Source organism: Lutra lutra, chromosome 17, assembly GCF_902655055.1.
Source record: "Lutra lutra chromosome 17, mLutLut1.2, whole genome shotgun sequence".
Taxonomy (NCBI): domain Eukaryota; kingdom Metazoa; phylum Chordata; class Mammalia; order Carnivora; family Mustelidae; genus Lutra; species Lutra lutra.
Window position 1 is genome coordinate 38,936,553 of NC_062294.1, and position 27,897 is coordinate 38,964,449.

The 27,897-nt window shown below is 47.4% G+C and overlaps 1 protein-coding gene across 7 annotated transcripts in view; it reads left to right on the forward strand.

Moving 5' to 3' along the window:
- The window catches only part of ZNF536 (zinc finger protein 536), a 424,494-nt gene that overhangs the window by 11,723 nt on the left and 384,874 nt on the right, over window positions 1–27,897 (forward strand). The window lies entirely within an intron of this gene.

Consider the following 27,897-nt stretch of genomic DNA (forward strand, 5'->3'; position numbering starts at 1 on the left):
ATGAGGAAGAGCTGGAGAGCATTTTTGTGTGTGTTTGTTTTGTTTTTAAGCCGTGTGATAAAGTGATACAGGTCTTAGAGCCAGTCAGATGGGACCAGGTTTGCCTCTCACTCCACCTGTGAGCTCCCTGTGAGCAGGACATTTCTGTCCTTAAACCTCAGTCTTCACATCAGTAGAATTGGAGTAATTCTTCACCCCTAATTGAGTCATCAGGATTAAAAGAAGAAATGATTAATTAATGAGTCCCGAGAGCAGCTCTTCAACAAATGGCCAGCTACTCTTAATGCTTGTTTTATACATTTTGTTAAAAATTTTAGAAAGGGAAACCCCACCAGAAACTGTGGGCATCAGGCATTTGCATAGCCTGGCGCAGAAGTGTCTTTCCTCCTTTGTTTCCCTGGCTGGCCTTTGGAGTTATTTACCCAGGGATCAATAAGTATCAGCTGATTGATTTCCTATATGTTTCAGAAGATGCATTTTAAAGGGTCAGTTGAGTTCATGGAGGGGGAATGGGGTGGGGGTGGGGTTTAAGTCTTCACTAAACAAACATGCTCACTCCAATCCATGAAACGTTAGCACCATGTTTCCAGGCTGCACACGCACGTACACACACACACACGCATACACATGCATACACACGTATGCATGCATGCCTTTGTGGGCACACACAAGCAACCCTACAGGTTCCTGGGATCTTGGTGGGAATGTGATGGACGTTGCTCTTCATCCTTTCCCTGGATCAAAGCCAAAGACCCCAAGGAGGGAATGTCATTCATTCATTCATTCATTCATTTGTTCATTCATTCTTTTAAAAAGTATGTATTAAGTGCATTCTGTGTCTTAGGCACGTTGGGGGCTGTGAACAAGAACAGAATCACTTTGGAGCTGTTGTATCAAGACAAAAGTGAAAGTGAAGGCAGTGATGATAATTTCTGAGGTGCTAGGTTCCAGAGTAAACACAAACACAGACACATACACACACACGTGCACACAGGTATGTGTGTATGTGTGTGTTAGAGACTCACCTAATTTGCATCCAGGCATACAATCACGTGCTGATTACAAGGGACTCTCATGCTTAAGCACGAACGATAAAATTGCGTTGAACTTGTGGCCGTTGCATACAAGATGGGTCACCCACAAGAGAGGCGGGGAGTTGAACGTAACTCCTTTACCTTTTCCCTCTGGTGAAAAGGTGAAATTTGCGTTGACTTGCCCTCACTAGAAGAGATCCCAAAACTGTGACAAAAGGAAAATGCCAGCCATCCTTAGAAAGTGAAGAATACCCTAGTGATGTAATATTAAGAAGCAAAATCCCATCTTCCTGGGGGAAATTTGAAACCAAAATCAGGTCCTATAAATAAACTGCTAGCATTTATCCAGTGCTTATTACATGGGTGGCCTTGGCCTTAAAATACAAGGCATCATTCAACATCCTCTGCCATGGGATGGAGACAGTGAGGCCTGGCCTATGCATGGGGGTACACTTGTCCAGTGTCATGCAATTGGTTGATGGTGACGCTGTGTTCTCTGAATGGCCTTTGGGCCTGTGACATGTGGGCCACCTGTACCCTTTGGACTGGGACTCTTGGTGCCTGGCCTGAACCTTCTCTAGAAATGGGGTTTTCAGGAAGAGATAACAGCAGTTGGAAAATCAAGTCTTATGAGACCAACAGACTTGTTTTAGTTGCAAAGGTTCTACCATACTCATTCCTTGGTCCCTGATAGGTGAGACTTGTTCTGATCATTTCTGAGCATAGGAATCATGTCTTCTTGGGGTGAAGGAGTAGATGGTGGGAGCAAAAAGCCCCCGGGGGGCTGATTTCCTGTCACCCTTGCTTCTTCATGTCACTCAGCAGTGTCACCAAGCTCTGCGGTTCATTCTCTCAGACTCATTCATCCTACAGATATTCAGCACACCCCCTACCCCCCAGCAAGGTACTGGGGACCTGGCATCCGTACTTCGTGATTTGAGAGAGACACAAGTATATTTCCTATTTCAACTGTCACCATGAAGACTCTGCAGGAAGAGGACAGGAAGGGGGGCTCCTTTTCAACAAGGTGGCTGGCAGTGTTTTTGAAGGACCAAGGGCAAGAAGGAGCCAGCGAAGAAAAGGGTAGAGGAAATGTCCAGGCAGAGGGGACAGCAGGTGCAACGTCCCTAAGTTTAGAAGGATCTGGGTGGCTTGAGGAGAATAAAGAAGCCCAGGGTGGCTAGAACTGGGTGTGTATTGCTCCCCAGAGAATGATGCAGTCTTCCTTCTTCTTCTTCTTCTTCTTTTTTTTTTAAGATTTTATTTATTTATTTGACAGACAGAGATCACAAGTAGGCAGGGAGTCAGAGAGAGAAGGGGAAGCAGGCTCCCCGCTGAGCAGAGTGTCCTATGTGGGGCTCAGTCCCAGGACCCCGAGATCATGACCTGAGCCAAAGGCAGAGGCTTAACCCACTGAGCCACCAGGCGTCCCAGTCTTCCTTCTTTGTACGGGAGGAAGTTTCCCACTTGGGCTGATCTTCCTCCTGGGGGCTGTCCACTGGCTTCTGTGGCCTCTTCTGCCATCCAAAGCTGATGTCTTCCTTCTAGGTGGTCTCCCTCTGTGGTCGTCTACCTATTCTTCTTCCTATGTGAACACTCATTCATTCATTCTACATATATCTGCTGAGCAGCTGCGCTGTGCCAGGCACATAGAACAGCTAGAAAATAAAGTTAGCTGCAAAGATAAAGAATTATACCACACTCCCACCTTCTAGTTTCTGTTGAGATTTGCAAGTGGTTCTTTGGTTCCTGGCTCCCCTCTGCTCCCTCTCCCCCACCTCATCCTTCGGGGTGTCCCCCAACTAGACAGTTCTCTTGTGCTTAGTTTGTTTATACCTGTTCACACTTCATGCACTCCGAGGAGGCAGGGCTCATTGGAGTTTGGCAACCGCAGCTCAAAGTTCCTGTTTCCTTGCGTGGCTGTGGGAGTTTGAAGCATTCCCTTCCATCCCTTCTCATCCTGTTTAAGGAGTACGGCACCTCCGCCAGGTGGCGGGTGGTGTGTGGAGCGCTTAGTGCAGGGGTGAGGAGGACACATCCCGGAGCGGGCCTCCTGCCCACTCAGGGACACCTTGACTTTGTACTTGATTCAGGTGTCCCGCTGTGTGAGGAAGTTCTCACCCCCCAAGCCCTTGCTGCGGGTCCGGAACATCTTCCCCTTCCAGGGAAGCTGGTTACTTGCTTCTGTTACCTGTAGGTCCAAAGAAGACTTTTGCCATTGAACTGGAAAGTACGCATTTACATCTCAAGCCTGGCCCCCTTGATTCCTTACTTCTGTGATTACAACGGCAACTTTTTAATGTAATTTAATTGAAAATTTTGGTGGAAAATGAAGTGTGGCTCTTTGGATACTGAACTTTTTTTCCCCTTCATCATTTGGTTTTAAATGATTAAGTAAATTTCATTAAATAACAGTAAACATGCTGAATGGTCTTGCATACATATCGTATTTCACATCATTGTAACTTCGATGTAAAATATTAAAATGTAAATGACTCAGGAGAAAAATTATGGAAACAAATGCGTGACTTTTATTACACTTTCAGAAAAGTTGCTTAAATATTTGCCCTTCCTTAACCAAAAATCTATCATGAATTAAGAGAACAAGTATTTATGGGCACTACAAAAAAATAATCCTGTAGAATAGAGGAACAGAACTTGGTAAACAGTGTTTCCCCTAATTTTACCTGTTCAATTCTAAATATTTGTTGGCGGTTGTCCACTCGTCAATTTGATTATTGTCAAGTAAGCTATATAAGCCCAACTATAATTATTTTAATTTCTAAGCCTTAGTTGGAATGATATTTTTAACCAAGTTATATAAATATAGATCTACATTTATATATTTTATGAAATAGGAACCAACAATTTTTTCTTTTCCTCTTAAATATTTCAGTCTATAGTAAAAATTGTCTGGGAAGCATTTGGTATTTTATTTTAGTCTCTATCATGACTTTCCATGTGATTGTTCTATATTAATCTTAAAAAGTGACATGAGATTCCTTTTCCATAATAAATAGAAAATAATGTAATATAACAAATGATAACGCTAATGGGAAAAATTATATTTTTCTCCAACTAAGAGAAGAGTGCCAACAATAGGTAGGATAAAATAAAATCAATATTTTGACAGTGCTCTATTATGTCTGGCTCATTAATTTGGAGAAAACTTCTCTCTTCAATCCTAAATCACAAATTGTCAACAAATAGTAGTTTTAACATCTACTCTCATTCCAGCGCAGTTAATGCTTCGCAAGCTATTTTTGGAGGAAAATGATTTTTGATTCTGCAGATGTATAGAGATCGCATTGTGTAGGTTTTTGTTTTAGGGAACAATGAAAAAGTTTTGCCATGCAATTTGTATTCAAGGGACTGTTTGTGGCAAATTCCGGTCGAGCACAATATTATATGGTTTTTCATGTACAGGAATGTATACGTGTGCATATCCGTATATGAACGTGTATGTATATGTATGCATATGTGTGTGTGTATATATATAATTGTCCTGTTTTATTACACACACACACACACGCACGCACGCGCACACACACACACACACACACACACTCTTAATGGCCGTGTTCATTCATGTCTATTAATTTCACAGGAAGTTTCCCTGAGCTTCCTCTTCTTCTAGGAGAATTTAGAGTTTCTGATTTCGGAGTACCGATTGTCAGTTGATTCAGGTCAATGTTGACACTTATGCAGGCTCCTACTGACTGGGGTCACGTGATAGAAGTGATTGATCTGCCTTAGACCCGGGATTGCCAATTTCCCATTGTAACGGTCCTTTTCTACCTATCCCATCCTTCATTACCCTGCCTTCTCCATACAGGATTTCAGACAGCTCTGTCCCCCACTCCCCAGGTTCTGTGCTGTTACAGTAATGCAGAATTACAGCTCGCACTTGTGCAAAAAAGTGTGTTTCACCGCTGCTGTCCTCCTTTGTTTTGCAGAGATCACAAAAGCCTGGGATTCAGAATAGCAGATAATAACATACAGTGCATATTATTGATGCTGCTTTAATTGTCTTATTGACAACTCACTTGAACTTGGAGAAGCATGCTAATATTTATCATCCTGTGAACTCATGTGCATTTTCTTGACTAAAGCCATAATTACAGAAGAATTTCAAAACCTGATGTCTGCCTGCAGCTGCCTCACCTTTCCTCTGTTTGGACAAAGGCTTCTAGGCAGCTGCACCATGGGAGAGCCTCAGCCTGCTCTCGTGGCCTGGTGCCCCTTGCAGTGTCCTCTGGATGCTTCTCCCTCTAGGGCTGATCTGGCTAGTTAACGTCTTGACCAGCACCTGGCCAGGGAATGGGGCCAATCTATGACCTGCCTGAGCAAAGAGGGCAGTGCCATGCCGGCCTTGGGCTACCCAGAGGTTTTGTTGGTTTGGAGAGACAGGTGTTTCTTTCCTTTTGGGAAACGCCGGTGGGGAATATTCGAAAGATTTAGAATAGGCTGAAGCTAGGGTTGAGGCCACTGTGAGGCCCAGGAGGCAAAAATCCATTTGAGGAAGCTTTCGATAAGCGCAGGCTGATGAATGGAGCCATCGTGGTCCAAGTGTGTCCACTTTGCTGTCCCGGTCTCCCACTCTACTGCCTCTGGTCCCCCTCTTGCCCAATAGGAGTCTGAATAAGTCCCTCTTCTGCCCCAGTACCTTTTGTCAGTTCCTTGATGTAGCTATCCTAGGACCCTCTGGTGCCCATTCCTCTCTGAGACTCGCTGGTCCCCATCCATCCCTGGGACCCGCTGATCCCCAGACCTCCCTGGGACCCGCTGGTCCCCATCCCTCCCTGGTGTCTTCTGCTCACTTCATGGGTCTTACTCAGACGCTGCCTCTTTAGAGAGGCCTTTCCTGGCCTCTGTCCTTCTCTGCCCTGTCCCCATCACCTCCCATCTCATTGCCCTGTTTTATTTCCTCCCTGGGATTTGTTTTTGTTGGTTTCATCGACTGTTAGCCTGTGTGCCTGTCTGCCCCCCTCCACGAGAACTACGCTCCCTAATGCCAGGACCCTTGTAGTCTCCTTGAGGACTCTTCTGCTGTCCCCTAGAACAGCGACTTGCAATAGCAGTGAATTGATAAATTTTTTTTTTTTTTGAAAGAACGCTACTTTTCCAAAGACAAATATGGATTTGGGATTTTGCCCTTGACCCTTTGAGAACGGTGTTGTGTCATGCAGTGAACTGTCCCCTGACACGTCCTTTGTTCCTTGTTGGAGACAGAAATGCAGCTGTGGCTTTCTCCCGGGCAACCAAGAGGTTGCCATGATAGATCAGAGTTCAGAAGGATAGTCGACTCTTTGCGGAAAATACATTAGTGTTATTGCCAGTTTTCTCTCCCCTTGTGGGGTTACGGCTTAATCAAGGGTGTTTCTTCTGGACTGAGGTGGGGCCACAGAGGCCTTCTGTCTCCAGTTATTTCCCTGGCCGGGCCGCCTCGTCCAAGGTGGGCCACGCAGTGTCTGTGCCAGGCCTCTCCCTTGACATCAGTACGTCGGGCACGCAGAAGTCTCCCTGGGTTCTTTGTCACCGCTGAGAGCCAGCTGTGTGGGGCCCTGATTAACACAGATAGAGTTGTTAGTCGCTCTGCGTTGTCGTCTCTGGAAGCACTTGATGGGGGTCCCTGGGCAGAGGAGTCGTGGTGTCTGGAGAAGATGCTGTCTTGACTCCCTGATTGGTGAGGCGCTCATCTGACTGATGAGTGAGGTGGAGTAACCCCACTGTCTTCAACGAGACACTCGAATCACGGAGGATGATTGCAGAAGGGGAGAGAGGACTTTAAACCTATGTCACATCCTGGTGCCCAAGCGACTGCCATCTTGGGGCGCTTGAAAATGCGGGTGCGACTTGAAGAATGTCTTTTCCAAAAGTGTTGGAGTCGCTCATCTTTCTCTCCTCCCCACGAGTCAGCAGCAGCCACGACTTCCGATAGAAAGAGTACTATGGGAGTGAATCTCCCAGCATCTTGACTTTCACTTGTCCGTCCTAGAAGATCCTTCCACCGTAGAAAATTTCTTCCTTTGATCCATGTTATTTGTTTACTGTCTATTGCAACTTACTTTCTCCCTGGACATCTTTTCTTCTCTACAAGATTGCAAGCTCTCTAAGGACAGGCTCTTCCCTTTCCTTCCCTTAGCATGTCCGTGACCGCCACACAATACTCTCTCCCATCCCTTCCCCACAGCGTGTCTGGCACTTGCGGGAGGGGTTTGGGATGGGAGAGGGATCTAGTGAAACCTTAATAAATGATTGAAGAGGGTCAGGAACTGGGTCTTCTGAAAAGATACAGAATAATTCCCCAGTGAATTGTTCATGACTTAACAGACCTCTTGGACTAAAACTTCTAGCTATCCAGTTTTTGTGTTTTTTTTTTCTTTCTTTTCATTTCGATGAGTACACCATTCTGCTAGTTATATCTTAAAATAAAGACCATAGGACTCTAGAAGAAGGGACTTGAAACTGCTCTTACTCAAAGCCGGAATATTTTGGGTGTGAAGCTGTCATCATGAATGGGTATCTTGATCAGGTGAAATGAGAAATCCCTTGGTGTTCTGCGTCTAGGTGATGATCTATTGTTTTATGCCTCTGATTAAGGAGGCAAGTCCCACCTCCCCAGAGAAGCGGGGTAGATGCTGGCTCTTTCCTTGCAGGGTTTGGCATTGGCTGACTCGTGTGCCTCACCGCCTTCTTCCTCCAACTTTCTGTTCAACGGTCGTGGTTCAACTATTCGATCGTGGGAACACAAATAAAACAGGTATTCAGTGGTGAACACCGTGGGCCTCCGTGGCAAGCCAGTGTACAGTTCGGAGTCAAATGTAGGATGGACACACAAGTCTGTGTCCTGGCCCTTCCCTGTGAGTCACTTGGGCTGAGTCTGTTCTCCTATCCATCAAACGAGGGAGGTGTGCTTGACCAATGGCTCTCAAACTTCGGTAGACCAAGGAATAGTTTAGGGGGCTTGTTAAACATTCCATTCTGGAGGCCCCACTCCGAGAGTCCAGCTGTCCAGGGACCCCAGCTGGTCCAGGTGGCTCTTTCCAGTTCTGTCTGACGGTTTATGAAATGAACCTGGAGAAGCAGTTAAACATTAGCGCACCTTCTTTCTTGCCTCCACAGTTTTCTCCAAGTTGTCCTAATTTGGCAACATTTAGCAAAAATCAGAGCATATTCATGGCTACAATCACAGAGAGATAATTCCAGATACTTATTCTCCCGAGAAGCTGTCACTTTCCAGGGCAGGTGACAGCATCAGAGAACCCCGCTCTGGGCAACGGAAGTCCTACAAATCCTTTATCTGACTTCAGACCACTGAAGATTTTTCTGGTGGCCCCACACGTCAACACTGGGCAGCCCGGAGCAGACTCTGTTTATGTGGCAGGAGCCACATATAGGAGGAAGGCAGAACCTTTGTCCTTGACTTTGAACCAAGTAGAAAATCGTAGAAGATGGAATCGCCACAATTCAAAACAGACCCAGCTGTGATTAAGAACCTACAGCTTCGAATAGTACTAAACAAAATGAAAGCAACAACAACAAAAACACAAACTGATGAAGTTTGGGTGGCTGGGGAAATGTTCTCGAGAAGTCTAGCCACAGGGAGCATGTATGACGGCAAGAGGCTCCTAACCTTTCCGGGTCTCCTCCACTCATTAGGCAGGAGTTAGAAATAGACTTCGTAACTCCCTGACTGAGCACTTGGGGCGGGATGGGAGCAGTCATGCTCCAGGTACGCCTGACTTCCGACCTTGGCCAGCAGTGGTCCCGAGAGGCCATGATTTCTGATGCCTATTCGATTTCATCCTTTAAGGAAGACACTTGAATAAACAGATGTCTAGTCCTATGGCTTTTTTAGCATCCACCTGCCCCAGAAGTTTGGTGACATTAAGCAGGAAGGATGACCATCACCAGGCACAGATTTCATATCAAATAAAGGAACTCAGTTTGCTGCCAAACGTGGGTTTAACCTTTCCCAGATCTTTGGTTGTGCATAATTAATGTATCGTGCAGCCTTTGACTCTGGTGCTTTTCCTACAGATTTAATCTTAAAGGATGCTCTGGGTCCTGTGCTCCCAAAAGCATGTTGAACTTATTTTGTGGGTTTTTCCTTTGGGTTTGGGGGATGCCCTTGCCTGAGTTTTCCTGGAAAAGATGAGCTGTCTGGGTCAAATACCTTTCTCCCTTCAACTCTTCTGCAAACATTGGTTGTGTGCCCTGCACTGGGCTTCCGTGGCTTGCTTGGAAATGAATGCTGGAGTACAGTTGCAATGCTAAGGGCAGTACCAGCACTGATGATAAGGCTAATATCATCATCGTGGTGCTAATACTAGAAGTGGGGGGTGGGGAGAGGATGCCCTTCCCGGGGCACACCTTGAGGGGAGTGTCCCATGCATTTCCTCCGTGCATTTTCAAGGGTCCTGGGAAGTCCAGTCATCATCGGATTTCCCAAACAAGGAACCTGGGTCTCAGAGTACCAAGTGATTACCACAAACTGACACTCATAGCAGGTGGCTGTGTCTGGGTGGAAATCCAACATCCCTGCCCATAGAACCTCTCTCACTGTTTATTTCATGGCTACGGTTACTCCGATTTGGTCAAAGGAAAGGGGCGGGGGCAGGGGAAGGGCTGCTCTGTGCTCCAGGAGGACAGCACTGCCTTCTTGGGAAGAGGACGTGGACGGTTCAGGAAGCCACCAGTGCCTCCAGCCCCAGGAAGCATCTAGGGGCGCCAAAGACTGAGTTCCTGTTTACACCCCCTGCTAGGAACGTTTTGGGGGACATCCTTGCGAGGCTTTCTTCCCCGGGCAACGACAGCGCTTTCTGGATGTGCTCTCTTGCAAAGTAGATGAGATGTAAGAACATGTTTTCTATTGATTTTTGAAAGCAATTCAGGACCCAACTGGTAATAATAGGTGTGACCCGTAGCGTTTTGCAGGCAGCCGCAGCGGCTCGGAGCCTCGGTGTCCCGCTCTGATGTTTGGGATGTACGTTCTTTGAAGATTACTTCTAAAGCAAGGCGTCCAAATCCTTAATTCACGATTCTGTCCGTTCCTGTGGTGTTTACATTCCACCACAGCAGAAGACCACTGTAAAGAAGAAAGAGGAAAATGCACTTTTCAAAAGGGCTTTCTTACGCAGGCTTCCTTCAAAGACCGTACCCCTTCCCCTCCGGTGACGCTGAGGTCTCTGTCTCCTCTGCAGGGAACATACACATTAATGGGTGATTTAAAGGTGTGTCACATTGTTGTGACACATTCAGGCTGAGCTCGTGGGGTGCTGAGCCGCTAGTAGCAAACGCTGGTGTGATTTCAGGGTGTTTGGGCATGTCTCTCTGGCATCTGTCCTCGAAGTGCTTTCATATATTTTGTTAGGGAGCATGTCCTGCCCTTCGCTGGGAGCCAGCTCTGAAAGGGTCTTGGGTAAAGTGATGGTGGAGCCGATGGCCTTGACCAATTCGCAGAACGTGGCTTTGCTGGGGCTGGGCGCTAAGACAGGAGACATTCTGCTGTGTAGAGGAGTCTTTGAGCTTTGGGGTCTGAGGGCTGGCGTCATGGGGACACGGGGCCAGGGGAGGCCTCCAGATTCGATTCCCCAGACACCAAGACATCGATGGTTTCTCGCCCTCTGTGGGATTCAGAGGCCCTGAAGTACACGGTAAATGTAAGGGTAGAGTTTGTCTTGATTTTTCAAACAGTAACCGTTTTTGATTCCCTATTTATTTAGTTAGTCATTTAGTTATTTTTTGGTGGAGGAGAGGTGGAAATAGGTATCAAGGACCATTTCATGTTTTGTTGTCTCTGCATTTTGAGGGAGTCTTTCAAGGTGCATGACCTCTGTCCATCATGCCACTGGGGCTTTGGTTCATGGCCTCTCTGATGAACGTTTGGGGCATGTGTGCTCCCCACCATCCCACAAGCCAGCAACACCTTGTCAGAGGGGAACATGGGCTGCCTGATCACAGAGCCTTCTCCGGGGAACCTGGGATGTCAGGGATCAGGATGGGCCCCGTTCTACATGAGGGCCCCTGTCTCCACTGCTGGAGGCCTGCCAGCCAGCAGCCATAGCTGACATGGTAGTAGGCACCCGTGACATTTTCTTCTCTTCATGAACTGGGCAATTACGAAACGATGGTAGAATGCAAGACAGACCCCCAAATTGCATCTGGTTACAGTGGGTGCGAATGGTCTCAGGTAAAGATTCAGGCTTTTGCATTTGTCAGTGCCCTGACTTTCTGTAATATGTTGAGAAAGCAGAGTGTGAGCGGAAACACACAGATGTCTGACATACAGTCCTCATGGCCTCAACATTTTGCTGACTCTTCAGGGCATAGTTTGGTCTTGAAATTTAAAAAAAAAAGATCATCAAATGCTCCATCTTTAAAAACAATTTCTAGGGGCGCCTGGGTGGCTCAGTGGGTTAAGCCTCTGCTTTCGGCTCAGGTCATAATCCCAGGGTCCTGGGATCGAGCCCCTCATCGGGATCTCTGCTCGGCGGGGAGCCTGCTTCCCCCACCCCCCCGCCTGCCTCTCTGCCTACCTGTGATCTCTCTCTGCCAAATAAATAAATAAAATCTTAAAAAAAAAATAAAAACAACTTCTATTCCCTTTAGGGACTGCTCCCTGACATTTTTGTCCATCAGGCTTTGGTTCTGGACCACACCACGGTCTCCTAGGGGCCTTGGGTGTCTCCGAGGAAGCTGGAGAAGGACTCCAGGGTATGGAAGAAGCAGGAACCTGGGCTGAGGGCTGGAGCCAGGAGGCTTTTGCCCGTCCCATCTCCTTTATGCCAACAGTAGCCTTAAGGCCCATGAAAATTAACTTTGGGACTTTTCGTATGTTTTCTGCCGTCCTGTGTGAAATGAGCTTGAGAAACAAGTGTCTCACTTTTTTGGGGGTTAGACACAACTATAAGCACCCCATGAAGTCTGGGACACCTGCCTCTGGGACATCAACGATCAAGCATAAAGGTAGTTTACTGTGCCTGCATAGGCAGAGTAGACGAGAAGGAGTATCGACAGTGGGAGCATTTGGAACATATTTCATTATTGGAAAAAGTTGTTGGGAAGCTCATAAAAGCAAATTAATTTTAACCCCGTTTATTTTGTAGTACCTTAAAGACGGTAGGGAGCGTTTTCAGCTGATGGCGATGGTGATGACGGTGACGGTGGTGGTGATGAGGATGGGCAGGAGAAGGCTGGGGAGAGTGGCGGCCAGTTACCGCATGATTCCCAGGGCTCGTTCCAGTTGGGACTTTGGTCCGGTAGGCTAATCTCCACCCCCTGGGATTCCTCATCGGATGGGCTGCAGGGAGACCCTCCTCGTCAGGAGACGGCTCCTAGCTGGTGTTTCCAGAGGGCAGTATGAATGATAAATACTGTTAATATTCAGAAGCAAGAATTGATTTAAAAAATGTGCCTTTGATTCACTAATCTCTGACATTGAGACATTTTTTGAAGTCCGTTGCTATAATTAGAATTCTATAAGCCATTTTATGTCTCTATCAAAATTTTAAGAGACATAGAAAATTTAAGGTTTTGGGGGGGCTTATAATTCATCACAGCAGGGCGCGTCATTTCACAGTTTGGGGCTGCGGCGTGGAGCAGTATTTGGGGGCCACGGACTCGATCTGTCATTGGGGCTGTTTTGACAGCAGCCAGTCCCCTGTCCTCATGCTATACCGCAGAGCTCAGATTTTCGAAATTGATCAGGAATTGTGTTTCCGTCTTGTTTTGTTCTTGCCGCTGAAATGTGGGGCTGGATGATGGAGCAAAAAATGAACGATGGGGTCCTTTGGAGTCTCTGCCTTCCCCGCCTACTGGCTGTGCTTCTGTGTGTCCCTCCTGGGCGAGGCTGGAAGGGAGAAGCAGGGAAGCCTGGTTTCTGGGGACACGCTAGGTAGTGCGCGCGACAGCTCCAGCTGGGCTCAGGTGAGTCATAGCTGCGCTCCGAATTGGGTGATGGGTGGCATGTGGTCCTCGAGCCACGTGCGAGAGAGCCCTTCCTTAGTCACAGAGAAGGGGAACACGCATGGCAAATGAAAACCTCATCAGATTAGTGAGTCAGAAAAGACGCTAATCCCAACCCCACGTTTAATTTCTACTTTCTTCCTTCCTAAAGCAGAAACTGTTCCTGTTCTTTAAAAAAAAAAAAAATCAGTTTGCAAAAGAACTGATTTCACCACAATTGAAAGCTGGGGGGCTGGGGAGGGGGGTGGTGGCGTGTCACCGTTGCTCCGTGACGATTAGCATGAAGATGAGGTGCACTTTAGCAGGGCTGAAACTTGTTCCTAACAGAATGTTAAATACTTAGTGAAAAGAAAGATTATGTCTATCTAGTTACACCATTCCTTGATATATGCTCCATGTCAGAGTGCCATTGTCTCCTGGGTAAAGACGGAGAGTTCAAATACCCACTATCTCTCCCCTGGTGCTCCAAATGCTCGGCTTTGAAGTTTTTATAATCCATCTGTCATCTTCTAGCAAGGAGGGCACATGTTCTGTACCACTCAATTACAGAATTCTCCTTTGCCAGCTCCAATGAGACAGGAAAGAATGTTATGGGTGGTTGAGAGAAACTGTCAGATATACTAAATTCCTAGGATTCATATGGACGGTGTTATTCCAGGGTAGGAACACAGCCTGCCTATTGTTCGAGTGCATTAGGGATACATTTGGCGTTGGGGTAGAGATCCTTTGATTTTTCTTTTTCCCCTCTTCCAGAGCGTTGTCTTAAATTTGATTGTTCTTGCTTCAAAAAAAAAAATTTTTTTTAAAAATCACTGAAACGTCCTCTGGAATGTGGACCTTCAAATGTGGATTGAAAATGCGACATTTGTTTGAACTAACAAGGAGTTGGTAACCCAACTGGGCAGAGATTGTGAAGTACCAGAAAGCTTTTTGTTTCTCTGGTTTCACTTAATTGCAATAAGTTTTGCTTGGTCTTGATAGAAGATGGGGACTAGATGCGGTCTGATCCCCATAGAAATAATTTTCATCGTCCTACAAACTGAAAGTCTGAGCATTAAATGTTCTGCCATCTGGTGAGATCTGGGAAAGTTAGCCCCGGACTGAAAAGTCTTTAAAATGGGTTATTTTACTTAAAGACAATTTACCTTGGAGTGGTTAGTGTTGCTGGATAGCGTGTTAACTTCTCACTCATTGAGTCACGGGTGGTTAAATTCGTTGTCTTATGTGAAATGAGTTTGATGATCTCGGCTTAGCCTCTAGTGGGTATTAATTCACATTATGAAATATCCCAGAATAATTTAGCACCGTGTGGCGTAATTTGCATTTTTACTCAAGATAGGGGCAATGATAGTGTCTGTGGATGTAGTCTCTCTTTCTCTCTCTTTTCATTCAAAAGAGGACCCCTCTCCTTTGTGGCTTTCAGGGTGATTGTGGGGTTATTCTTATTATTGATTTGTGGGGACCATATGGCTGAAGAGCTTGGGGTAGTGAGAATAAGACCTTGCAGCTTGGCACTAAAATGTAACAAGAAAGCTTTGTAGGGACGTGATTACAGCTGTGACAGTCTAGGATTTCGTGTTCCTGCCCAGAGTTGGTGTATCCTAACGTCTGTGCAGTTTTGCACAGAAACACGTACATGAACCCAGAGAACACATATTAGGGTGCACAAATTCAGGTTGAGGGACTCTGTCGTCCACACTCTGTAAAAGGGATCTTTTCCCTTTTCAAAACAGGAAGGTTTTCCAGAAATGCGAGATACTATTACAGTAATTAATTTAGTGAAACTTCTTAAATCTGATCTTCTGTTCAAACTAATAATGGGAGGATGGGGGAACTCGATGTCGTTAATTGAAATCTGGAGACAATAAAAAAATGTCTTTCTGCAACTTCAATACAGCAGTCTGGAACTGTCGGGTCAGGCTGTGAACCAATTTTCTTCTCATTACTTTTGATTTTGGAGTCAATACAAATTTCATCAGTGATTGTAGGGTGCGGATCCTCGTCTGTATGGACGCTGTCATGGGAGAATATGTGAGCTCGGCTTAAAGATTTACGGAAAAGCAGGGCTGGTGAGTCAGGGAAGGGGAGAAGGAAAATGCTGCTGGCGGCAGCCTCCCTGGCTGTGGCCTCCTTGCTCCAGGGGCGATTGGGATGCAGAGGGGATCCTGGCTGGGGGAGAGGACCGGAGCCTCTGCAGGCCGGCTGGCCAGGCCAGTCGAGGCTCCACTGTCCTGCTCCTTTGCTCGCCCTCTTCCAGTCCTGTGTCCCCAGCCCATGCCTGTCTCTCTCCTCCTCCTTCCCTCCTCATCCCCCCATTTGACACATGTGCCAAAGGCAGCCCCGCGGCATGCAGAACTAGAAGCCCCCCAGAAAGTTAATTGTAGGGATGAGGGAACAGAGGCGTCGCAACTTTGCAGGAGTTGGTGAAATTTTGAAAGCATCCCGGGGGAAGGACGTCTTTTGTGTGGGACCGGAGAGCCTGGATGTCTCACCCGAGTCCTCGTTTTTCCTGCCTCCGATTTGCATCTTAGCGAGTCATAGGATCAGCCCATCTATCATTAGGTATTGGCTTAATTGGACATTTTTTACGAGCCCAGTTTGCTATTTATGTTAAAAGCAATTCGCAGAAATGCCCTTTCTTCATGATTCGGTATTGGCAATAGCGATGTATGTTTAATCACATTTTCCATGAGTAATTATCTAATTCACATGATTACCAATATAAAACAGGAGAACAGAAGAGGGGCTCAACGCGGGGCCGGCTTGGGCGGCGACACAGACACACAGAGAAACCCGGGTGCGGGCGAGTATTTGCTGGCTCTGGTTTTCCTCTGTGATACGGTGGAGATTTTTATTAGCAACAGGAGCTCTCTGAAGCTGGGCATGTGTAAGCGAGAGGGGCGATTTGGAATTCTGGTATAATGCACTTGGAGGTTCACTCTGTCTGCTTGGGTTCTTAACGTGCGGGGCCGTCCTTTTTGCAGATTTCCGGGAGATGGAGGTCACATTTTTTATTCATGTTGAAAAATATTCATTTATCAGTATTGGTGCCACTGTAAACAAGTGATAAAGTGACAACATTTACAACAGTAAAACTGACAGCATTTACTTTAATTTTCTGTCATTTTGGTAATTATATCAATCAAGACCCAAAACTAAAATGATATTTTAGCATGCAGTAAGAAATGAGGAATTCAGATCTTAAAAGACCATTACAATTAGCTTTGAAATGTTCGCCATTTTACCATAATTGTTTCATATAGCTTATATGTCTTCATTTACCGCCGAATATTCTGTTGATCTTTTATAAACAAAGTAGCACCCATCTGCTCCTTGAGACACTCCTGGTGCCTTTTCATTGCAAAAATAATACATGTCCTAATGACTTCCACATATTTTGAAATCTCCCTTTTGAAATTGGTCTTGGCAGATTATTTGCAGGTACTTGAGCTGCATCTGTCTGCAATTTTGCAAATGCGGAAGACTTTAATGTTGAGCACTGCAAGAGGGCTATTTTAATCCTCAGATAACATTGGCTGTCATCAAAAGCCACATTTATCTTTTCGAAGGTGGGGCAAATGTTTAATGTTAAAAGACAGTAAAAGGTCAAGGCCAAGGCTGAGGTCTGAGTATTTTCCTTTCCTACGCCAGGCCTTTTGCGGACTCTTCCTTGCATGCCTCCTCGTGGAAGTTGGAGCTCAATACCCATTGCCAAGAGGATGTTTTGCTGATAAAATGAAAGATCAGGAAGAGAGTAAATCTGAAATAATTGTGAACTCCGGGCTCTTGGGCTCATTACCGCCATGTGGCCAGCAGCTGACCAGCTCTAGGTTGACTGTTTACAGCCGAAAACCAAGCAGCATGGCGCTGGAGAGGACCCCGGGCCCTGACGCGGTTGCTGGCGGGCCTCCCGGGATGGGGGCTGAGGCTGTCGGGGAGGGACGGTGCTTACCCGAAGCCAGGGTCTGGTCAGCTAGCCAGTGCTACTCCTGGGCAGACCCATCTGCCATCTGCGTGGAGGAGGGGCTCCCTCCGAGTCAGCGAATGGGCTTATATCTTCTTTGTTCCAACTCGAGCTCAGAGCGCTGAAGTCCGGTGGACGGCATTTCCAGAATGCTCTCTTGGACCTGGTGGCAGTTGGGCGTAGAGCGAGTGTCCTTAGACTGCCTTAGAACCGGGGCAGCGGCCACAAGCCCTTCCTGCCACGGAACGTGGCTCTTCTCCCTCCCACCCCACCCTCCTTCCCCATCTGCTCTGTGGGCATGCACATTTGAAGGTGCACCCCAGGAGAATAACCCCAGGGGCCGTTTTGGGGGTTACACAGAAGTCGTCAGCCATGGGAATGTCCCCGGTGGCTGCAAACAGGATAAACACTATGGGGTCAGCCACCTACCCTACAGACCCGACTCACTTGCAGGCCACTACCAGTGACTCCTCTGAAACTTTAAAACTTTAAAACTGAAACCAGCTTCATCCTCCTGTGAGTCCGACAGAGAAGCGAGTGTCCCGGATGATCAGATTCAGGCGGGATGCTGAGGGTTACTGTCCGAGGAGGGGAGAGGGGCTGCTGTACTCCTATGCTGTTCCTAGGGGTCTTTCTGGCAACTCTTGTTTACCATATAGTTGAAAATAGCTCTGGGGGCAGAAAGGAGAAGCATACTTGATGCGTTATCAAAAGTCCCTTATCACCGTTCTCCATCAGTCAGAGCCCTGGTCTTCTCAACAGACTAGCACCATTGGACAGATGAATGGTTCACAAATGTATGTTTTTATGTTGCTGGTTCTTTAGTACATAAATAATTTATAGTAATTTAAAATGTTTTTTTTTTATTAGTATTATACCAGAAAAGTATACCATTAAAAATATTACAAGTTCCTGGTAATTTGCTTAAAGACAAGCCAGTTAACCTGAAACCTATGATATTTCTGAGAGTTAAGTCTGCAAGAATCTTGTTGGGACCCACGTCCTTTATTTTATTTTAGTTTTTGCAGGTGGTGCTGGTGCTGGTGTTGGCGGTGATGGTCGTTGTGACTTTGCTTGGAAAAAGAACAGGCATCTGACGTCTTTGCTTTTCTGCATCATTTATATTCTGATGCTTTCATATATGGGTGATTACACTTTAAAGAGAAAAGACCTCACTCTCTTCTGATGATCAAAAATTTCAGATCATCAACGTGAGCTATTGGGGAACAGGGATGAAGTCTTTCCCTTACAGAAACGATGCTGCAGCAGGGGCCGAGGCTGCCTAGGGCAGTGATTCTCCAAGGGTGGCCCTGGACCAACAGCACCGACCTCACCTGGGAACTTGTAAAAAAATGCAGATTCTCAGGCCTCGTGGCATCAGCAACTTTGTGGGTGGGGTTCCGCCGTCTGCGTTTTCACATCTTCCAGGACATTCAGATACAGCGGAGGTCTGAGCACCACGAGGCTTTAGACCCAAGAAGCCATGTTATTCGTTGGATTGTTTGGTTCAAATAAAATACAAAGGACCAGATGACGGTCATGAGATCCTTTACACCTTTATTTTTTTTAGAGTTTACTTACTGGGATTTCTTTCAGAAGTTTGCCAGCTGAGGGCCTCCTGGGTGGCTCAGTTGGGTAAGCATTTGCCTTCGGCTCCGGTCGTGATCTCAGAATCCACGAGATCGAGTCCCGCATCAGGCTCCTCTCTCCGTGGGGAGTCTGCTTCTCCCTCTCCCTCTGCCCCCACTTATGCACATGCTCTCTCTAGTGCTCTCTCTCTCAAATAAATAAAATCTTTAAAAAAGAAGTTTGCCTCTTGAGCACTAAGAATATTGATCATGTACTGGTGACTCAGATGTCTCGAATACATTTATTTTAGATGTGAATTCCGAAGAATTCCATTCAACCTCACTGCCGCTCATCAGTGCAAAGCGTCTGCTTGTGGACTTTCCTGATGGGTGTCCCCTGTCCAGGCCGGTCATCACTCGTGTCCGGGAAAGACATTTCATGGAGTCACTCAAATTGTCTTTGACAATTTGACAGATTTGTCAAATGGACATTGCTGGCTGGGGAGAGAGGATGCTGCTTCCCGGTTGTGGAGCATGTTTTTGGATGGAAGTCCCAGTGGTGTGGTCATCGTGAGGTGCTGGGAGGAGGTTTCTGGTGGTCCAAGCAGGAGGCCAGCGGCACCTGTCACCTGGGTTGCTTGCGTTTCTCAGGGAGAGCTTTCTTCCCAGTGAAGATAAACCCTCGGTGCTGGGTCTAGGTAGATTCCAAATGAAGTTCACTGGACACTTACTATTGCTCCTTTCCTTCTCGAGGCTGGAAAGTGACTGGGGGAGGGCTTTCTGTTAGGCATTGACGTCCCAGCCACCAGCCGGGCCATGCTTAAGGCAAGGTCTCTTGTGGACCTCGAGGTCCCAGGCTCCCGAGGGAGGGGGCGTAGCCTCTGGCAGCCCCGCCCTCTGTGCCCAGCAGCCAGCCCAGCTCTCAGACAGGTGGGAGACAGAACCCACGTGCTCTCGACTCTCAGACTTCCGGCCCTTCCATCTACCCCCTCGTCAGGCTCTGCTTCTTGAGGTCTCTCCAAATGTGGCTTTGTGCTACATGAGACTATTTTAGCTGATACATAGATTTAAAATTTTAACAGTTGGGTATTTTAAGACCTATTAGAAAAATATAACTAGCACAGCCTAGCTGTGAACTCGCAGATGTTATTGCTTAAGGTGAGGCTAAGTTTAAAAAAAAAAAAAAGTGAGTTGATTTAAAGTTAATTTAAAGAAAAGTGTTCAGTCAAATGCAGTCCAGGTGGTGGGAGTGATGGCAGAAGTGATGAAGGTGGCGTGTGGATGACTGCCGCATGGGGGACAGCTCCCGGGAGCAGAGGGGGCAAGGGCACACTGCACCCTGGGGCCGCCCCTCTCCCCTCCCCCCTCTCCCCCCCCCCAGGCCTGGGTCTCCGGAAGGCAGGTGCGTGCCAGGAGCATCCTGGGTGCCTGTTTTATTGCTAGGAGCCCCGCCCACCCCTCGTGTTCCGTGCTGCTTGTGGGTGCACTTCTGCGTCTGGTCGGCAATGCAATTACTGGCACCGTGGGAGGTCTGCAGGTTCAAAGCTAGCAATGAGAAATGTAGTTCACCCCTTTCAGAAACGGGGGTTTGGTTGAGGTGATGACAGGGGTGTTTCATAAAAGGAAAACACCGTCAACCTAGAACAGACGAATAAGAACGCGGAGCCCAGCGCCCCTCCTTCTGCACAGAGACCCCTGAGGGAGGAGAGGGCTGAGCCTGGCTGCTTCTCTTCTGCTGTGGCTGCCCAGGACTCAGGTCCTGCGGGAAGGGGGCAGTCATTGAACGGTGCCACCGAGTTTTCCTGAAGGTTCACGATGACAGCAACACTTGTGTGGAGTAACTTGGGGCAGACGTGGGGTCAAAGTAGAGGCCTCGCGTTGACTTGGGGAGCACCAGGGGCATCCTTCTGGGTGCCTTGCTTGAGACTGTGTTTTGTGTTTACGTGTCAGGGCTGTGGGTTGGGGGGACTGTGAGAACGAGCTGCAGGGACTCGCGTGCTCCTTTGCCAGCCCTGCACTGCCCCAGGTTGCAGACTTGGAGAAGCCGTGTGGCCAGGGACTGGATGTGTCTCGCTGTGGGGGGTGCTCAGAGGGATTGTGAGGAGAATCAGGCCCCCGCCTGGGGGGCTGCCCGCCCTGACTTTGCGGTGCTCATGCCCACCCTCCTTTTCTGTGTGCAGATGGCTGGCTGGGGCTCTTTGATTCAGTATTTGAGACATCATGGGGAGGACTCCCGGGAGGATGAGCAGTAGGCATAGGAAGACCGTGAACCCCATGATGTGGATGGGCACATGGGAGGATGTCCTGGTGGCCCAGAGACAGCCCAGCAGGGCAGGGGAAGGAGAAGATGGGGAGGAGGGCTGCGTGTGCGCAGCACGTAGCATTTCCTTTGTGAAAACTTAGGTTGTAACACTGAGTGGCACACAGCAGGCGCTCAAGCAATGTATGTTAAACTGAACGGAATGGAACCAGAGTCTGGTTCCGGAGGTAGACCCTAGCGTTGTTATTTCAGAAGGCCTAAATGGCATCCCTTTCCTGTCCCAGAGCCTGGCCTGGGACCGAACCCCAGCCGGTGCCTGTCCCTAGCCGTCACCCAGGGTCTGGAACCAGCTCCCGCGGAGCCGGCGGCAGGGGGCCCCCTGGAACTCCCTGAGACTCCCCACTCCTTTTATTAACTCGGTGTTGAGGGAGTCACCCACGCTGAGGAAGGAGGGAATTAAAAATAATGGGGTGTGTGCGTATCTGTGAAAGTGAAGATATAAAGGTAAACGCTACCATGAATGAGGGTATTATTTTCAACTCAGTGATTCCAGTTTTCTGTACGTTTAGGTCTTTTCTGAATCACTGGGCCACTCAGCCCCATGTCAGAAATTTATTTGTGCTAATCAAATTTTCAGCTACTCACTCTGTTGCAAGAAGTCTCCTCTAGCCAAATTTGTGTGTGTCAGGGTGTGTGTGTGTGTGTGTGTTTATTTTCATATATTTATAGATTAAAATCAGACTTTGACTTTCCATTGTTGTCTGTCTCTTAACTAACTTAAAAGCTTTTCCCCGAATCCTTACCGAGGCATCTTTCTAGAAAGAAACTCTCTGAGTGGGCTAGGCAGAAATTCACTCACACACACACACACACACACACACACACACGATTCAGACTCACTGACAAACTGCAAGAAAAAAAAATAATAATAATAATACCCAACCATCCAGAAACCCAGGAAAGAAACTTTCAGTTTTCACTTCCCAGTTTGGCAGCCTGGTGAACTTGAAAGGTTAGCTATGAACAAGCATAATCAGATCTTTCTTTTTGTCCATATTTAATTCAAATGAGACAGCTCCGTGTTGACTTCTAATCCAGAAAGGCCACCCACCATGGTGGCGCTCCCAGCCAATGAAGCCGGCTGGCGAAAGCTTTCTTAAATGGTGCTAATCAGCCCAGAGAGGCCTGCCCTCTATCCCCATCAGTATTCTATAATTCAGATGTGCTGATAACCTGAAATTGAATGTGTCAGGATGTAGGCCTGTGAAGGGAAGAGGGAACTCCAGGCTGGAGGAACCGGGTGGCTGGAAGACAAGGCCTGGGGGAGTGGGATTCACACCCTCCCTGCCCCTCCCCTGCGCCCCCCGCCCCCCTGCATGTGTGTGTGTGTGTGTGTTAGTGTTCGGGGCCAGGGACGAAATGGGAGGTTTCCACTTCTGAAATATTTATAGGACAGCTTTGGATTTTTGTATATGTTAAATGAATCCACAGACATTTTGGCTGCTAAGGGGTGAATGGTAATTTATGATTAATTTTTTTAAGCCATGGCTATTTTAGAACCTCGCTCCCACTCTCTCCTGTAGGAGACAGACAGACGCGCACACCCACCCCAGTCTGGTGAGCACGTCTCCCAGGAAAGTTTAACAAAAGAGTCGCTATTGTCCCTGTCCCAGCCAGCAGCAGTGCAGCTGAGGGTCACTTGCGATTTCTATTTTAAACCTTGATTTTTGCAAAGTTTGTCTTTTGACTGTTCTCATTCTAATCAGGCTTAGTTAGGGGATCCGCTCCAAGCTCCACACCAGGCTGTGAGGACAGAGGAAGATAAACCAGAGGGATTAAATAAAAAGTTCTGGTCTGTCAGTAGGCTTGTGTGTGCATGCGTGTGTGTGTGTGTGTGTGTGTGTGTGAGAGAGAGAGAGAAAGAGAGACAGAGACAGAGACAGAGACTGAGAGACAGACAAGTGCTGTTTATTGTAAGGCTGAGTGTTCTGAGTGTGGCTGTGTTTGACTTTGCCTGCAACTGGTTGTCTGTGCCTTCCTCGTCCCCCTTGTGCCTGGACTGTGCGTCCGTCCCTCAGAGGCAAGACTGCCCGCTCCAGCCCTGCAGCTCAGTCCAGCAGAAACATTCCCCCCAATGCCCCGGTGCCGTCCACCACCGGCCTCTGCCAGGTCGTATTCCCCTTTGACTTTACGGATTGATGTCTTGATCTGCGTGGTCGCCACTCTGTTGCTGCAACATCTCCCTCCCCGCCCCCCCGCCCCGGCATTGTCCAGTCCCCACCTGTGGCTGGTTAGGATGAAGTTGCCCGTGTTGTCTTCCCTGGTCATGGTACCTGCCATTGTCCTGGTTTGGAGACCTGGGCACGCATCTTATCTCTCCTGCCCCGTGGTGAGCCACTCTGGGGTGGATACAGTGCCAAGACGCCTTCGTACACCAAAACCCCGCCACCCCCCATCCTTCCCTGGCACGGAGCTGGGCAGGGCTGGGGGATGAATGCAGGAAGAAGCCGAATTGCTTGGTAATGTGTTTTCCCCGGACTTGGGAGCCCCCCGTTAGGGCTCCCATATTCAGAGGAGGGGCAGCGAGTGAGCAGAGAGAGTGAAGGCATCTGGGTTGTCTTTGTTTACTTTGTCCCCACCGGGTATCACCTTCTTACCTCCCCCTCCGTCCAGGCTGGTTGTGGGGAGCTCTGCCATTCAAGGGAGCACCCGTTTTCTTCCACGGTGGCTGCTCTGTCAAAGGGTAAAGACGAGGTCCCCGTGTGTCTCTCCTCTTTCCTGCCCTCATCACCGTCAGGCTGATTGGCACCACATGGCATGCCATCCAGGAGCACCAAGAAGCTTCCCCAAGGTTTGGACCTAGTGGTGGCTTCCCCAAGGGAATGCTTGGCATGTGTTTAATTATTCATCGGTGTTCTCGTCTGTATCTCCCTGCTCCTTGATTGTTTTGTCTTTCCCTAAAAGTATTTATTTGAAATTCTGTGATCAAAGACTGAAAACAAAATAAAGCAGGATATTAAAATGACATTTTTTTTAGGAGGTTGGAATGTCAAGATCATTTTTATTAGAAAAGTTTAGAAGACGGAGCCACAAATTATTTACGTAAACTTCATATATCCAGCATAATACTCCCAGCCGTGCTTCTGGTGAGCGATCTTGGCTGGAACACCTGGGTTTAAAAATACGTTCTACTCAAGGCAGGACAAGTTCATTTTAATTAAAATTAACGGATTTTTCTTGATCATATTTTAGCACACACACACACACACACACTCACACACATCTGTGTTTGGAATTGATAAAGAAAGAACTCTGGTTAAATAATCCACTTTTGTCTGACAACGGAATCCGTTATAGAGGTGCAAATATGCAGAAAGCTATTTGGAAATGCATCCTAGTAGTTGTCAGGTTTTATTATGCAGGAAGGTGTCATGTTTGTTACGAAGCTGAGTGCAGATGGCAGAGTGGAAGAAATGGATCACTAATTTTAACAATGATTAATGAACAGAGATAGAAAATGAATTACATTGGACTATCGGAGGCAAGAAATATTTTTGTGAAAATTTTGACTCATCTGCTGTGCTGTTCTCTGCAAATTATTTTCAGAAATTCTATATGTTGTCAACAGTTGACTGCATTTTCCATTACTGTCTATTTCTGTTCTTAAGTACTTTTGTGTTATTAGAGATACATAATTTCAAAATACCAATACATTCCTGATTACTTAGAGAAAATATATGTAACAGTGTGACTGTTCCATAGACGTCAGCCATAAAAGTCCTGTTTTATAATAATCTTTCATTCTTCCTCATTTTATCACTACATTAGGAATGTTTGATAAAAAGAAAGGGAGGGGGTGGGGATGCTTCTCGCACATGCAGAATAAAGAAAAAAAAATAGAAACGGAGGTAGCAATAAAAATGTGGTCTGGTGGCTGATTGTGGTCTTCAGCTGCCATCCACTCTGCCCTTTGTGTCTCTCCTCCGCCTGGCAGGGTGGGAGCAGGGACCCACCCTCTCTCCGGCATCAGTCCTGTCCTGCCCCAGGACATTGCCCCAGATAGACCGTGACACTCTTTCTGTCTGCATTCGGACACAGGAGAGAATCACCAGATCTTGAAGCTGTCCCAGAATTTTTTCCTCCAATAGACCCTTAACTCTAGTCCTATCTCCTCCAGTGGCCCTGGTACTGACAGCGAGTTTTTAATGGGGCTTCATGTGTGAGTCTTGTTTTCTTCATCAGCCTCATCAGTAATCCTGTGTGTGTGTGTGTGTGTGTGTGTGTGTGTGTGTGTGTGTGTGTGAGAGAGATCTACAACTGAATACAGTTTATTTGGTTACAATCTCCATTCTTCGTAGTAGGCACACTTATGTCATGTCTTATCTGGAAAAATGGATGGTGATTTTTCCTTTCCCTCCTTTTTTTTCTTCCTTCCTTCCCCCTCCCCCCTCCCTTTCTTCTTTCCTTCCTTCCTTCTTCCTTCCTTCCTTCTTCCCTGTGTGTAGATATTAACCATCCCAGATATGTTGGCTTCAAGGTATCTCATTTTCCTGAGATTCCCTGCAATTGAGAAATGATCTACTAGGGTTTGGATCTTGTATTGCAATTGGTAGTCTCTTAACTTCGTTCATCAGGAGCCCCTTTAGTGGTGACACGATTAAATTTCATGGCTAGCGTTTCAGGATCCCTCCCACTTCAGGGGACCCAGGCACAGCTTGGCTACGCATCTGCAGACCCTTGTACCAGTCCACCGCTCAGCCTGCCGTGATCCAATCCTTGGCTTGGAGGTTAATTTGTGTTAGACCCTTACAGTATAGACCCCGCACCGTTCTGGCAATTTCTCGGTCTTCCCGCAAGAGGAATTCCCGAGACGAGAGGACAGGGTGCTCGCTGACCCTCCCAGGAGGTTCTGGCCGCAGAGGGGTCTGGCTTTCACACGCGGCTAAGCTGCCTCCTGAGAGCTGCCTGGTGTCTGAGCAAATGGACGGTCTATAACGACTTCCTTCTCCTGCAAACGAGCTTTCCAAGTTTCCAACTTGACTGTTTTATTTATGCTCTTGACCTGTGAAAACAAGCAGGCTGTTTAAAAAGCAAAAAGTACTTGCCATGATTAGAGTACTTAGAGTTGAAATAAATTGCCGAATGAAGAGGACATTCCTCGTCGCTCCAGGAGAAAATGTCGCGGAGGTTTTGCTTCCTGAGGATAGTCTGTGGTTCGGTGCATTAGGACACCCCCATCTCCCTGGCCCCGGACGGGGGCCCCAAGAAAGCATTCCTGTGACTTCCCCTTTTTCCTGGGTTTAGGTGGCAGAAAAATCCTAGCGAACATTTAAAACATGTTTGCGGATGGTTCTGAGTAGTTTGCATATAATTATGTTCCTGATGGGAAAACACTTTGGAAAAACAACTAGTGAAACAATGCAAGTCTTGCTCAGGTTACGTAGCATATGCTAAACACTGAGGAAACACACACAGTCTTTAGTGAACAAGGTAGGGAATGCCCCAGGGAGCCAATTTAGACTGTGACTTAAGGCGAGCGTGGCTTTTCGTGTCTCTCTCTTTTGGCAAGTGTATCGAGTGGCGGCGGTCTCTGGAATTCTCCCGAAGCCGGTCCGCCCTGCCCAGGGTGGCCACCTTGCACAGCCCTCTACGAGGCGGGGTGCCGGGAACAGGGGCACATCGAGCCTCGTGACTCAGTGAGAGGCTCCGCATGTGCAGGGCCTGGTGGGGACAGTGGCCACTGGCGGGGTGCTCGGCTAGAGGCCACACTGGGGATAATTTAATGGGGTCAGACAAGGAGGAGGGTAAGCACAGGCAGGGAGGCAGAGGGAAACCTACGATTCATGGTCGGAGAGATCAGGAGGAATAAAAAATAAATTGTAGACGATCATGTAAGAGACGAGTTGACTCCTAAAGATAGAACTGTCTCTGTGATGCATGGTGGGGGCTGCTGTTGAGGCGGGAAGTCAGGTGGGGATGACCCTATAGGAATAATTCGAGGGTCCTTGGGGTGTGGACTTTTGGAGCTGAGCACCAGGAAACAAGTCGGCACTTGGGTAACATTCTTCCTTCAGGCAGGAATGTCTTCTGGTTCTTGAACCTGTGCACGTTGATGTTTCTCAGTTGTGCTCATGGGAAGTTGGTGGCCCGCCTCTCCTCGGGCAGACAAAGGCGCCACTGGCCCATATCCGGTGGCGTGGCCTTCACGTGGCCGTCGTGGAGGCAGCTGGCTCCGTGTGGCTCTGGAGGGGATGTCCAAGGAGATCCTGGTTCTAGTCAGTTCTGGCTAGTTCACAGACTGTTCTGTTTCTTTTTCCACAGTTGTTACCAGGTTTTTTGGTTTCCATTTGTAATTACTTTTGTATTGATCTGAGCGAACTAATCACATCAGACCTGAAGAGTCAAATGATTTGAAGATATCTATTTTAATGGAAGAATTCATCGATGCTAATAGATAGGTTCGCACACCCAACGCGCATGCTCCTTTGGCCACACTTGTTGGCATTTCCAGGGACTGCCTATTTGATCTGGGGACAACCAGGCGTGTAAGCACAAGACCCAACTGTTTTACTGCTCTGCATGGACGCGGGTCTCTCGATGGGGGCTCTGAGAGTGCCTTGTAAGCCTCCCAACCCCAGAAATATATATTTAAGTTACCCTGAGTTGAGTAATTATAACAAAATTGCCTATAGCATGAGCTGGAGAATATTCAAGATGTCTGTCATCCTTCTATTACCTCAGGTAAATAACTGATTGACCTTTTTGGGGCTCTGATACTTTACTAATCAGAACCTGAAATCTGTATAACAACACTTCATTTACTTGATAGACAAAAGAACAATTGCACTTGAAGTAATGTGATTTCTAAATAGACACTGCCTGTCAAAAATAAATGCATTAGAAGTAAAATGTAGCTCAAGGAGACAATTAGCAAACAGAGGTGACACCGTAAACAGGTGCACCCATTATTCCCAAAGCTTGTGGCAATATATTCGCGTCTTTTGGAGTGATGGAAGATCATGTGACGGTTTGGTGAATTATCTCTCGGTATCATCTGACTGATGCAGCCGCTGCTGTTGCAGCAGAACATTTAAAAATGCA